Below are 14,752 nucleotides of genomic sequence, written 5' to 3'. Positions count from 1 at the left end.
AACACTTTCACGAATAAAGTACAACTTCAGAGCTCTCGCTGCCCAGGGCCGTTCAGCTGCCGTTGCCGGGCGGCGCTCTGTGCTCCTTACAGCACTATTGCTGCAGGGCTCTGGAGCTGCCCTGTCGGACTCCGTGGTCCCGATAGGTCTTCCCCAGCTTGGTGTATTTTATGGTTCTGTGGCCTGACGTACACGTGTCCACCCGGCTTTGCTCTAGCCACAGCAGTAGAAGCAGGCGGCTCTAACAAAGAAAGAAAATAAAAATACAGCTGGTGAGGAAGTCAATTTAAATAATCATTTGAATGGTTGTCGTGAGCATTTGAGAAGCGCGTCACTAGAACAGTCTGTAAAGCATCACGGCATAAAGGTGTTCTCTCTAAGAATGAGGTTTCCTCAAGGGCTCGTGCTTAACTGCACAGAACTTGTGGGCTCACTCACCTTGCTGTGAATTGTCAACGTCTTCGATTTGTTTCGGTTTAATGGGATGATTGAGTGTCAGCTTCAGGTGGGAAGAGCCTCTCAAACTGGTTCATCAGGAGCACATTCTTCTGGGGGCACTGCTGTGGGGTCACAGCCCGCAGAGGGACGGCTCGTGCTGGGAGTGCCCCTAGGAGCTGTGTGTGCAGAGCTGGACAGAGTGGTGGGGGAGACCCTAAAACAAGATTTGCGTTCTGTATCTTGTAGTAGTGAACGATCAAGGAGATGTTAGTTTGGAATGCGTTTTGATCTAAATTGGAAGTTAGAATGGATGGCATACTTACGCAGAATAAATAATTAATCTCTCCTCTTTGCTGCATGGTTTGTTGGCATTATTTTAGCAGGATTTTGGAAAAGATATTAGTGGCTATCTGATTAATTGGGACACGCTTGGTTGCCATTTTATTTTATAGATGGGTACAGATAAACTTATCCCGCTCACTTATGCTCTGGATAAACTTATCCTGGATGAGAGTGTAAGTACAACTGATGAGATAAAGGAGGTCCGCCCAGAGCTGTGTGCTGGTGGGGAGGCTGTGCTGGGAGCAGGGCAGTGCTGCCCCACAGCTGGGATCCTGCTCACAGGCTGCTCCGTGGCTTTTCCTCCGTGCCCTGGGTTGTGAGTGTGGCTGCATTGCTTGGTGCCTGCGTGTGAGTGCCAGCTGCGGTCACGGAGGTGTTTTGGGCAGGAGTGAAGCAGGAGGACTGGGGTCTTCCAGGGGGTCAATGAAGCTTCGTAGTGTTTGTGCTTTGCTTGGTTGAAAGGGGAGCAGAGGAGTATTAGCGCTCGGATTAAGTCATGCCGTCTGCTCTTAGGGAAGAAGAGAGGTTATATTTGAGTGTGCGGAGAGTTGGGATGAGGCTGCTGTGGTCGTTACGGCCCGGCCTGCTCCCCGTGGCTGTTACGTCACCTGGCACGCTGTCACTGCGCGTTAGCATTCTCTCTGCATGGCCACTTCAGTGCCGATTCTTGTCCTCGTGTTTCTGTCACAATGTCCAACATAACTTCTGAACCCACACAGCCGAGAGGTGAAACGGCAATTGAAAGAGAGAGTCATTGATTTAAAATTTGCTCCGATTGTTCTTTTCAGGGTGCTTTTTCCCATTCATGTTTAGCTTGGGAAAGAGAGCATTTTCCTTTGCGTGTCCCAAGAGCTTTATCTTCCAGTTTGTACTTCTGTACTTGCAGCTCGCATGCATCTGCACTTGCTGAGTTCAGACAGTCTCCTCCCTCTCTTTTCCTCACTGCTCTGTTCACACCAATGTTTCTGTAGCCCCACATTGAACTTCTGGCTTGGGGAACAATCATGTTAAAACAAACTCAGTTTTTCCCTTCTTCATTCAGAGAGAAATTATGATTTTATGACTGCGGATGGAGTTTGCTGTGGGTCTCCTTGAATGACTTACGCTGACTCAAGGAAGGGACGTGTGGAAACTAGCTGTGGGAAGGGTGGGCCCACGTCTGGCTCAGCGTGCCCAGCAAGCAGCTGGGATCCCTGCTGTGGGATCCCCGGCCTTGGGGACACGGCTGCCAGGGCTGTGAGTGCTGAGCGGTGGCTCTGGAGCTCATCCCTGCAGTGCTGAGGACTGGAAAGCTGGCTTTTGGTGTGCATACGTCACCAGTGCTTCTGAAAGTAGATCCTTTGTGACCGTTGTCAAAGGATGGTGTCTGCTAATTGATAATAGAGATAGTGATCAATTTCAGTCTTCTGCTCTTTATGTAACATACTGTCCTTTTTGAAATAAAACAACCCAAAATGCACACAGATTGGTAACGCAGTAGAAAAATCACTGAAGTGTAAAACCAAAAACCTTGAGGCTGGTTGTTCTGTGGTTGAATATCATATGCAGCATTCAAGTATAACAAAGTTAACTATTCATTATGAACAGGCAGAGGTACAAAATTGCAATCAAAGCAGTTCATTCAATGTCAAGCACTAACTCTGAACTGATTAAATGTGCTAATTTAGCTAATGCTTTCATTCTGAACAGCTAAAAAGTAATGCATAGTAAAAATTGCATCTTTTCACTGGAGCAGGTAAGGTCAGAGCTCCTTACTCTTTTTTTTGCCCGTTTTGTTTTTCATATCTGAATACCTGTAAAACTGCAGGGCTTTTTGGAGCTTGGAAGCACCAAGAAAAATGTGAGCGGTCTCCTGAATAGCTCCTTTGCCCTGAATATGTCACGTAGTCAGAACTCGGTTTCCTTCCATGCCTATGTGACTGTGATCTACTTGTGCCCACTGGGATTTATTGGCGCACTCCATACGCTTTGTAGCAATTTTTTTTTTTTATAATAGAATTTTTTTTCTTTCCATGATGCAAGAAGTAACTCTAGCAAGGCAATGGATGATCAAAGAAGAGTGGAACAGACGCCTTATGAAAACAGCAAGAGCCTGCTTTTAGTTCTGAACTTCAGAACAAATACGAGCAGTTTTCAGGAGTAGAAATAACGTGTTTTAGCTTCTTTGAGGAGCTCCAAGAAGGTGCTGCAGCAGACAGGCTGGGCTGAGTGGTTCTTTCTGCAGGCTGATGGTGACCAGAGCACAGTTCTTCCAAAGCCCTGTAAGTTCTGCCAGCCTTGGACATGTCTGACTCTCCTTCGAGTCCATCTGTCTTATTGGCTTCAAAATCAGAGCTATGGAGCACGTTGCTGCGAAACAATTGTCTGGATTTGGGGCAGGGTTTTGAATTCCCAGCTTTTCTCACCAGAATTAGAAAATTCTGTTGGAACAGCCCCTCGCTCTGCTGCGTGTTCCTACCCAGTTCCACACACTGTGCCAACGCAATGTTTTCTTATGTCTCCAAACGAATGGGATTGGGAAACCAGTCTCGGAGTACACTGTGCTTTGAGTCAGGTTTTCTGACGTTCTGCCCCTCATCTGTGCAGCTACACTGTGGTGTATCCAGAGAAGACGGGGCGACTGAGGGCTGGGGTTGGGTGCTGGGGAGGCAGGCCTTGGGGCGGAGCTGCCAGCCATGTGGCTGTGTGTCAGGACGAGGTGCTCCTTGTTCCATGCCTGCCCTGCCTGCCCCCTGCTGCGCTCTGCGTTCTGCCTCGCAGGTTTCTCGGGAGCCAGAAGTTGGAAAACTACATGCGTCTGCTGTGCAGATTTCCCTTGTTGCTGATGTGCTGCAGAGGAAGCAAGTCTTTCTCAATGCTTTCCTTTCCTCTCGCCTTCATCTTTAGCTTTTTTAGTCCATTATGTACTTTGTGGACACGAGGTTTTGCCTCTTTGCATTCCTCGTACTAAGTTTTGCTTGAGAAACTTTGTTTTTTCTTTGTTTTTCTTACATTTTTGATTGCTCATAGACTCCAATAGACTCTGAAGGAGTAGTAATTTCTTTCACACAAAAGATAGCGGCCTGACCTCATTCTGAAGTTCAGATACGCTGCTAATCTTAGCAGGAATTGGTGAGTGGCCAAAGTGCAGGTGAAGTAAGGTACGTGCTCGTCCCTCTGTGCTTTATCACGTGTGTTATCTTCCCTGTGTTTATGTTAAGAGTAAACTGATGAGGGTGGATATTCTTTGGATAAGATTTGGCCTTCTCATCAGTAAGTACAGCAGCTGATTTGAAGACTGACTGCAATGAACTCACGGGTCTAACTTTGAACTGTATCATAGCAGACTGCTGGGCACGTGGTAAAATCCAAAGGAGCTGCTGTTTGCAAAAGCATGCGTTGCTTCAGCAGGGCTTGAGATGTAAACGATCAGCATCTGTTCGTAGAATCGCATCCCAAGTTGAAAGGGACCTGCAGGGCCGTGGGGTCGGGCTCCTGAACGTGATGGTTATTCTCTGCTACACTGTATGGTATTAGTTACTTTCTGTATTCACCCTGTGGCTCTTGGTCTGAGTAGCAGCAGTGAAGGGAATGCTTTGCCATTGGGGTGGATGTGCTGAGGAGTTGCCCTCCCAGTCCCATCTGCCAGCCGTCCCAACAGCAGCCAGAGAGCTTTTGCAGTTGCTTTGTAAATAATTGGAAAGGATTTGGGGTCACCTTGCAAAGTTTATGAAACTGGTGCAATGTACCAAATAATGCAGAGGTTTGTTATTAAAGGCAGGTCTGAGTTGTGGTGAAGTTTGTTTGGCAAACAGAAGGCAGACAGATAGCAATCAATGCCAGTGCTTGGCAAGATGAGGCATGTAGGAAAGAAAGATTCATAGGCAACAATAAAAAGAGTTTTTGCTTGTTGGAGTTGCGCTCCAGTTCAGACAAACAGCCACTTACACACCACTTGTTTCGGTCGCATTGTCTGGAGCCCTGGTATTTTCTATGGCTTTGCTGAGCAGAAGAATCTGTAAGTTTTGATAGCAGCATTACAGAGTGATTGGAAAATAATAAGCTGCAGAGTTCAGTAGTTTCCATGAACCGATGGCAGTTTGTATTTCCTTGTGCACAGAGGAACACGATCTGCTCATACACCATTCACTGATGGTGGCTGTGCAAGATGCTGTGTGCAGTGGGGCAGGCAGGAATGGCCCCTGGAGCTGTCCTGACCCCAGGCTGCCATGCCCAGCATCCTCAGCCTTGCTTGTGTGGGCTGCTTCAGCCCTTTGGTCGTCCTCAGGGCCCACGTGCATGTCAGGCTGTGAATTCTGAAGTGTTCTTGTTGCTCTTGGGACTTCTGTGAGCTCTCACATCAGCAGTTCACATCCAGTGTCAATTTGCACCTGCTCTTCTTATTGGGGTGAGTTATCCATCTTGAACGTAGCAGTTTATTTTCCCAGAAGCTGTAGGAAATGTGTGGGTTTTGTATCCTATTGCCTCTTGTCTTGAAGGTATCTGACAGGTTCGGACCCTACTGGAAGCTGGAGCCCTGCTGCTCCCTTAGCAGAGCGCTTACACGTGTTCAGCAGAAGCGTGTTCCTTTGCAATTGACTTCTCTGTGTTGTGGGGTTTGGTGCTCCAGGCTTGTGCCCCCATTCAGCAGTTTTAAACTCTTCTCTGTGTTTGCTACTGGTAGAACTTCCATCAGCTCTTGGCTGTAAGTATGTTTGAGTGAGCATGTGCCCTTCCTTTGCCTACATGCAGATTTCCTTTGGGTATAAGTCTGGCTTTGTTTTTCTTTTAGGGCATCTGTATTCTGGATGGGGCCTTCTGCCTCACCTTGAAACCTGAGCTGTACCTGGGATGGAGCTGCTCCTCAATCTGATGGGGAAATCATTTGGTTTCTTATTTTGTGGCCTGAAAAGATTCAGTTTAATCTTCAGCACTTTGTTTAAGTTGCGTGCTGCCAATTCAGTAGAAAAGGTGCTTTCAGAGGTGTGGCAGCAAGGAAGGGATTATATTGTTTAGAGTAAAATTAAGTACTGCTTGCTGTGCAGGTATTCCAGTACATTAATGCAATAGCAAAAGAATTCATTTCAGAAGATTACCTTTCTACCCCTGAGCCAGGGAATCTGCAGGCTTTTATGTTTGCTGAATTAAGCTTTAACATGTAAAGGAAAGAAAGCTGAAGCCCTGGGAAGTGGCAGCAGGTGCCTGATGCAGTGGATGCCAGTACCTGCTGAAGGAACTCTGGGAACGAGGCTCCTCCCTTAAAAGTTCAGTAGGGAAAGGCAAGTTAATGGAGCTGGAGAGGCCTTCAGTATAGCAGTGGGAGGCTGTGATGCCCTGCTCCCTTCCAGGGGGTGGCCCTCAGTGAGTCCACGTCTGAGTCCCCGGAAGCTTTTGCTGGGGTGTCCAGCAAGCATCGTTATCTGCATCCAGCTGATTACCCCATGAACTCTAACCCCCAGCAGGCTTATCTGCTGTTAAATTATCTTTCCATGGATCCTCATCGAGCTTTAGCACATACAAAGTGTTGCACATGCAAAACCAAGGAATCAAGTGGAGGGGGTCACGGATGATAAAGCACAGATAAACAGGCCTTGCTGTTTTAGTTAGTGTTCATGGCTTCAGAGTTAGAGACGCCCAATGCAATGAGCAGGCAGTGATTTAAAGCAAGATTTATTTGGTTGGATTGTTTTGGTTTTTTTTTTTTTTTGGAATGCTGTTTAATTTCAGAAATGGCTGATGGATGTTTTGGGTGGTAAAAGGATCAATGAGTCGAGGTGTCGGATCTGTAGGGATGCACCTGCTCAGCAAAGCACAAAGGAAGGGAGCCAGTCTGCAGCTGCTCGTAGAGCCTGGAGGGGATTCTGTGCAAAGCTTAGTGGTTCTTGTAAACCTTTCCTTGTAGTCTGCTGCTATCAGAGAAAAGCTATCTCTGTTTAGTTTGATTTGGCATTACCATCCCTATGTTTTTTACCACTTGGTAATTCCAGACTAGTTACACCACTCATTCTTTCACTGCTCCTCTTCCTCTGATTCCATTGGGGGTTTTAGCTCCGCAATACAGAAAAGAACTTTTTATCCACGTTTTGCTGTTGAATGTTTGGCTTGGCTTCCCACTTTATCATCAAACATAGTACTTGAATTGTAGTTAGGAACCAAAGTGATGGTAAGGGAGCATAAGTGCTCTTCAGTTTGGGGAAGGTGCATGAAAGCACCCTTTAATGTCAGCAGCTTACTGAAGTGAGCCAGGGGCTGTGCTGATGGCCTGTGGGCTCCGGAATGGAGGATGGTGCTGTGGGAGGAAACGCTGCAACAGGTCAAGTCTCATGAATGTGGCCTCCAGGCCTGTCTTCACTATGAAATGCTGCATCTGAGAGCTGATTGCAATGTATTTAGAGTCTGAATTCTTTCACGCTGCCGTTCTTTGAGGTCAGGTACCGTGGTATGGCTCAAAAGGAAAAGGTGCATCTGTCTTTTTGTTGTTGCTGGCACAGCAGTGGGTGCTGTTACAGCTGTTGTACAGCAAATGTAAGAGATGGCAAAAATAAGCCCACTGGAAAAAATTGTGCTAACCTGAGAAGACTGAGAAACTGTCCTGATATGAGAGTGTATGGAGTGTCAGATGGACTTCTGTCTGCAATGCTTTGCACCTACAGAACTGATGTAACCGGCTGGAGCACCTGGTTACCTTTGTTTCTGGTGGATTTTGATTTTGGCACAATATCAATGTTGTAAAGTGGTGGGTAAGCAGATATTGCTAATACTTGTGCTTTGGACATTCAGTATGTGGGCATTTGGGAAATGAAGTTGAAGCTTTTTAGTGGCAGAATGAAGGTGGGGAGGAAAACAAGTATGCTTTCCATTCCGTTTTGCTTGGAATCACAAAGTGTTGCTGCTGTTATAACATTGTTATTTACTGTTGTTACCTGGAAAAATAGGGTTGTTTGAATTCCTTAATTTTCATACCTATCATATTTGGACTCTTTCCAAAGGGCAATCTTAGTTCAGTTTCCTGCATGCTGGAAAATTAAAATATGGCAGCTTTGGGTTGTTTTCTTTTCATTCTTCTCAATTTTGGGTTGTTTAAGAGCAACGTGCCTCCTCAAACACTGCTGCTCCTCAGACGTAGCGAAGTCAGAGGTGATGGGGTGGTTTGGCTGTGGAGCTGAGCGGTGCCCGCCTGGGTCCGTGCCTCTGTGCTGCTGTCATTCTTCAGCTGTGCTGCTTTGTCCGCTGTGTTCTATTTGTTTCTTTAGAGTTCTGGGAGTTTAGTCTGGAATTTACAATGGCACAGGACAGACTTTTTAGTAAGTCAGTGCCGGTCCATTTCTTGAAGTGACACTCGCTAAATAAAGTTGTTGTCTTTCTGAGATTTGTAAAATTGGATGCAAACAAGACCCAGGATTTATACTGTCTGTCTGCATTTATAAAAGTACTCTTTGAGCTGTGAATGAGGATGACTGAAACACAGCCAGGAAAGCTTTATTTGATATTTGGACGTGTGCCATGAATAGAGTTCAGCTAACACATGCCTTTGTCAGTTGTTGAAATTCAACTTTAAAAGGATTAATTTCTCAACCCTACCCTGCTGAGCAGAACCCTGAATGCTGAGATTAACAGCTTTTCTGAAGGTTGGTGGAACGCTGCAGTAAGTGACTTCTGTTCAGGTATAAATTATTGGCACAGTTACCCTTCTAATACGAGCATTTTTGTTCTCAACACTTGCAGCTTTAAAAAAGGAGGAAAAAACCTTTTGGATTTCACGTATTTATTTTTCAATACGAGAGGCAGCAATGGAGGAGTTGCGGTAAAACTTCAGTGACTTGGTTCATCGTATGCTGCTGATGGACCTGTTCAAAGCAAAGGGGCTGTGTGTCAGAGCTCCTCCTGCTCAGCAGCGTGTGCCGTGCGTTGTGCCGCGTGTCAGCAGCACGGTGCAGCTCCTCTGCTGCTGCTCACAGGGGACTTTCACCAACATCAGCTTCTTAATCAAAGTTTTCTGCTGTGGGCAGAGCGATGGCATCTGCCTTTCCCTGTGTGCTCACAAGTTGTGTTGATTTAGGGTTCGCTGCTTTTGTCTGAAGCCAGAGGGAACTGGAAGGAAGATTTGATGTTTGGTTGTGTAAAACGGCCCTGTATACACTGCAGTTTCTTTGAAAACCTGCCACTGTTGCTGTAGCGGCAGTACAGCTCTGCAGTATTGGCAGTAATGGGAGCACTGGTGGCAGGACTCGCTCCCGGCGTTTGGCTGTGCTGCCATCCACAGAGCCACTGCTCGTGGCGTGGATGATGCAACGCAAGGGAGGCAGCAAGTTCTATCGCTTGTTTCCACTGCTGTCTGCTTGGAGGTGCAGCTGAAGGAAGGCAGCGGTGCGAGTGCCTGGAGCACAGCTGGCATGCCTTCCTTTCAGAAGGATGCGTTCCTCACAGTACGCGCACGGGGAAGGACATAACCCAGACGTGTTTGTCACCTGGTTAAGCGTTGGTTTGAGCTGAGTCCTGTGTTTAATCACGTTATTCTGAGACACCCCCAGAGGTGTCGTGTACGCACTGCTATGGTGTTGCCCAGCAGACTGAGCACCGGCCTGCATGGACACAGCCGTGTCCCACTGCGTGCTGGTGGCTGCGCAGCCTCATCAGCTGCTGCCTGCCTGTGGCTCAGTTTCTGCTTGTGCAGACAGGAGAAATCGTGCTGACAGCCTCGTAATGTGCTTTGGGATGTATGCATCAAGGCTGTGAAGGAGTTCCCTGCCCCAGCCTGTCAGCTTGATGGCTTGCACCTTCTGCTGGTCGTGCACAAATCCTGTGCCATTTGTACATGTGTGGAGGTGTGCACTCAGCGTGGCTGTAGCGCTTCTCCTTGCTGACTTAGGGGCACAAAGCCTCAGGCTGCCTGCCTGCATCTCCCTGCAGACCTGAGCTCAGATGGGCTGGGTGCAGACGATCCCTGCAGCAGCGCACATCGTTCTGTACTGTAAGAACTGAACTTGTTCAATTAAACCATACGTGGGGTATGTGGGAAGACCTGGTTTCCCTTGGTGTATGTATGGAGGGAGCTGATCGGCTCCTGCAGGCTCTTCCTGATGTGAAATGGTTTGCTTGAATGTGTTCCCACACCCAAGCTTTTGTTACAGAAAAATCCACCAGGGTCTCCTGACGCTAACATGTTGTTACAAAGCAAGGCTTTGCTTGTGTGTTGAGTATTTAGAGCTGACGTAACACTCCCACCTCCCTTTCAGAACCCTTTGTGAACTGAGCTATTGTGGTGTTGTTTAGTGACTGGGTTTATTGTATGCAACTATATTGTTTGTCATAGACTGGATTTGTGGGTAGAACCAGACTTCAAGTTAAAAATAAGCAAACCAAAAACAACCAACAAAAACGTGGGTTCTTCTGAAAGGACCAGAAGCTTTGACTTTTCAGATACAGCGTAGATTTTGGTTTTAGTGCCTTCTACAAACATTTCTGAAAGACCTCAATTGCGCACAGAGCTTCATTAAACAGCAGCTGACTTTGGAGTGGGGTGTGACAGCAGAGACCTTGCAATACAGGTTTAGCTCCAAACCCTACACTTCAGCATGAGTTGACTGAGCATCACAAAATCTGTATGTGCACGGGCACTTTGAACCTGATTTTTTATGCTGCCTGGGGATGTATGCAGCATGGACACTGGTTTTGGTGGTTTAGTTTTTTTCACTTTCTCTCCAGTGTCCTTCATTTGCAGAGCATGTGTGCTCCACTGTACTTTCCTCACTTGCAGCCTCTACAGCTGGAGCTACTTGCATGTTTGTGTACTTCTAATTGTTTTTTAATTTAGTTCCATGTAAACATCTCTTTGCCTGTTTGCTTGCTTGTTTTTTGATCAGCTTGGAGTACCTCATTAGAAGAGATTTCTGCTAGCATGCTGCCAGCTGATTAGAAGAGAGCACCAAGGTTTGTCTAATCTCTGGTGTGACTGTCATGTGCTACAGCAAGGAAGTGGCTTCGGGAGAAGCAGCCAAATCTGCATGGGTATTAAACCATGTTGAGGAGAACTGTACTGGTGGGGATGAAGTGGATAGCTGTTCGGTGCGGGCAGCTTATTAAACACAAGGACTGTCCTTGCTCAGAAGGCCAAGGAAGTGGTAAGAGATTTCCAGTACATACCCTTAAAGGCAAAAAGCCTGTGGGAATGCTCTGTGTGCCCCCAGTGCACCGGCTGTGCCCCGTGCTGTCCTGCATGGCTGCTCTGCACGCAGGGCACTGCTGTCACTTTGGGAAGGGGCTGAGGGCTTTGGGGATGGCCTGGCTGTGCTTTGGGAGTTGTGGTGGTTCAGCTGCACCCAACGAGCCACCTCACAGAGCCTGGGGAGGAGATGAGTCCTCCTGCAGCGTCATGAACCAGTTCTGGCACAGTGAGAGCCAGCGAGGCACTGAATTGCTGGGATCACAACTCTTCATCTGTATAGCTGGAACTTCTATGGGGATGTAACTGAGGAGTCATTCAAGGCTCATTCCATGTGAGTAGCTACAGAGAAGGCTTGCAGTTGCTGCATGTGAGGCAATGCTGGCTCTGGGTGTGCTGGGTTTGCTGGGCTACAGCTGCGCCGATTGTTTTCAGCTCCTTTCATGAACTGTTTTGAGGAAACTGCTTCTTTCCTCTTCCCACCTTCCACTTACTTGAAGCAGGAGCATCTGTCCCCGTGTCAGCATTAGGCTCATATTTAATGAGAGAGCTTTTACCTGGCAGTGGTTTATCTTCTGACAATGGGGGCCTGCCCAAAAGGGGAATTGTCCGGTGTCACTGGGAGGTGAGCACACCAGTGATTTTTCTGTGGGACGTATCCAAAGCCGGGAGAGGAACGTTCAGTTCTGAGGGGCTTAGGCCACCTCTAGCTGTATGCTCGCAGAGGATCTGAAATTTTGCAGGGTTGGTTATGGACTCGGGATCTGGGCTGTTGTTCTGGCAGGACGGCCACGTGAAGTGCAGTTTTCTGAGGTGGCAATGCTATTGGCAGCAACATCAAAGTTACGGGCAGCTGATTGCAGAGAGATTACAGTGCTGGGATAATTGGATAAAGGGCGGGTGAAGAAACTCGACGCTTGAAGTACTTGGTGTAAATCTGCCTGTCCCTGTGTGTCCTTGATTTCAGTACTAGAATGTGTGAAGCCTGGGCTCTCCTGGTGGGTCCCGGGAGGTATTCTGAGGGGTGGGGGGGGGATCTGGGAGGTGGCTGTGAGTGGGGTGGGATAGCTGGCAGCGTGGCTGTGTGGGGATGGATGTGAGCAGTTCAGGGCTGCTGCTGAGCTGGGCTGGTGTGTCCGTCTTGTTTATGCTTCGCAGCAAGAACAGTCCTGAAATGCAGGTTCCTCTTTTCCTATCTGGCATAAAAAAAAAAATGTATTCAGGGAAAATGCTGGGTATACATGGAGCTGCTGGTAGGGAAGAACAGAAACTCGAGATCAATGGGTGCGTTCTCCAAGGGGATTTAAAACCAGCAGTAAATTAGGAGGTACTGGTGCTGCCAGCTGACTGCAGCCTGACTCCTTCATTCAGCACAGTGCCTGCTGAAAACAGCAATTCTGTTTACGTATTTTTCATGTTAATTTTTTAAAAATTATTTTTGCTTTCAAATGCAATGCTACATTTAGATAACTGCTTTTTCTTGTTGATGTTTTCCGTGTGAGTAAGTGCAAAATTCTGGCAGAAGGAGCGTGTGTGTTAAAAAACAAATAAAAAACCCCACTCCACTACCAAAGAAACAACCAAAGGAAAACCAAACAGCAGCAGCAACGAGCTGATCAGTAAGAAAGGAGCCTGAGCTGTTTAAGTATGGCAGAGCATGGGGAGAAGCCGCATCCCCCGGGAAGAATCGGTTTCCTTGCAGTAAGGCTAATCTTTCTGGCATTTGTCAGTTTCTGCTTTAATGCTATTTATAGTGCAGCATATATAAACACTGGCCTGTGTTTAGGTGAAAACACAAAGTTTCATTTGAAGTCTGATGTGTTAGGAGCAGGTTTGATGTGGCATGTTTCCTTAAAGGTACCCAAACCCTTTCAGATTCCCGAGGGAAGTTCTGCAGGGTGGTTCTCAATAATGCAGCTCCTGAGAGATGTGCGTTAGCTCACAAAGCTGTAGCTGTGCTGAGGAAAATCCAGGAGGTTCCCCTTGGCTTAGATGTGACGTTGGACTTGTTGGCGCAGTGTTCAGGTGTGGGGATAGCAGTCGGCTGCTGTGGGTGAGGCCGTTTGGAGTCGCGTGGTGTTTTAGCAATGAAGCATGAAATTAAAGGTTTGCTCTTAATGGTCTTGTGATCTTCGGGAATGTGCTTCAGTTTGAATGCCTGCTTTTCCTCCCCGTGCTCTCTATCATATTGTTAGAATTATTCACAAAGATGGTATTTGTGCTTGTTGTGGGTCGTATTTGTGCTAAAATTATCTGTTCCGTGAGAAACTGCTTTGGGGCTTTTGGCTCTGAGCATCCCTTTAGAGCAGCGGATTTGACATGCCTTTGTCACTTCTGAGAATTAAAAATACATATTTTAAATAAGATGAAAGCTCGATCCCACCTAATTACTTAGCTGGAACGAGGCTTTGTAACTAACACCAATATCTTATGAGTCATGTTGGAATTATAATGATGAGCGGTCCTCTCAAGGAGGATGTCTTGGGAGGCAACAGTGAGAAGTGAAAATGTATGCATGTATTCTACATGCAGGTAAAAATACACCCGGCAGCCTGTGGCTGTGGGGCTGCTGCTGCTCCCCTGCTGGGGGCTGCTGTGCACCGGGGGCAGCTGCGCGGCTGCCGCTGCTGTGGGGCCTCTGTTGCTGCGGCAGCAATCTCGGCCTTTGGGTCAAGATCCTCATCCTGAAGACAGTCTGTGGTTCAGCAGGAAATGGACCCACGCACATCTCATGGCTTCCAAATGCCACGTTTTATTTGGAGATGTTTTCGTCATATTGACAGCTATTGCACTGACCAAGCTTATAGGAGGCGTTCAACATGGAAATAAGTAAACGTTTTCTTTGAAAACTGCTTGGGATTTGTGGTTCATGGAAGCTTTCTCAGAATGTGGCATGACAACCAACCACCTCCTACAAATATGCACTGCTGGCTGCCTTTTTGTGCCTGCAGAGCTCGAGGTAGGCTTGGGAGCTTGAGTTACGCCAGCTGGGTTTTAAAAGGTGTGAAGGCATGTCTGTCCTCTGCTGGAACTTCGCTTCCGTGCATCAGGACTGGCCTTGCAGGTCAAGAAGGAGAACAGAGGGTGAAAAGCCCTGACATCAGTTGTAAGTGCGCTGCCAGGGTCTCTCGCTAACTCCTTCCTGTATGCAAGCTGATTTGAAGGTGTAATGAACCTTCCTGATAAGTTTTAGTGCCTTATGTTGCAAGTTCAGAAGCTGAGTGCCAGCGACAGCTTGCAGCAGTAACCGACTCCTGGCTGTCCTGCCTGGGCTTCACCAGTCTGCCCCGCTCAGACAGGCTGGTAAACAGGAGCACAGAGCCCCAGGGCCACGCATGCTCCCTTTGCAAGCCAGGGAATGTAAAGACATCCATCCATCTCCACGCTGGGCGCGTTCTTTGTGCCTCCTGGAAAGGTGTACGTGCAGTGGTGTTGAGGTGGTGCTCCTGCACAGTTCGGGGTGCTGGGTGCGATGCAGGGTCACCACCAGCATTCTTGGTAGAGCTTGCTTTGCAGTATCTGCAGCAGTTTACTGAGAAGTCCGAGGCAAGAAAAATGCTGCAAATAAATGGAAGTAAGGGATCTTAGATAACGGGAACTGACACTTATTACATGGGAAGACCTTGCAGGATATTCTGGAGATGGTGATACTAAATTAGTCTCTTTCTTTGAAAGTCATTTGCACAGTTTGCACTGAGTGCATGTTTGCCTTCAATGCTCGTGAATTTCTTGATATATGCTGTCATCTCTTTCATTCTAAACCAGTACAGCTTCAGTGGAAGTTCATGAATTATTTCTTTGTTGGAACAAATTTTTATCTTTTTGTCTTGG

At 47.3% G+C, this 14,752-nt stretch overlaps 1 protein-coding gene across 4 annotated transcripts in view; it reads left to right on the top strand.

The window, feature by feature from the left end:
* NFAT5 (nuclear factor of activated T cells 5) overlaps positions 1 to 14,752 on the top strand; it is a 58,633-nt gene that overhangs the window by 674 nt on the left and 43,207 nt on the right. Inside the window, exon 1 of one of the 4 annotated variants that reach the window (XM_042885853.1) lies at positions 10,809 to 10,880. The exons of the other annotated variants lie outside the window; for them this stretch is intronic. The gene's annotated coding sequence lies outside the window, so the exon portion shown is untranslated. Of the gene's footprint in view, positions 1 to 10,808; positions 10,881 to 14,752 lie in introns of those variants that run through there. 4 annotated transcript variants of the gene reach the window in all.

Source organism: Lagopus leucura, unplaced genomic scaffold, assembly GCF_019238085.1.
Source record: "Lagopus leucura isolate 7727_CA_CO unplaced genomic scaffold, USGS_WTPT01 Super-Scaffold_100053, whole genome shotgun sequence".
Taxonomy (NCBI): Eukaryota; Metazoa; Chordata; class Aves; order Galliformes; family Phasianidae; genus Lagopus; species Lagopus leucura.
This window is presented reverse-complemented; position numbering and strand designations above follow the sequence as displayed.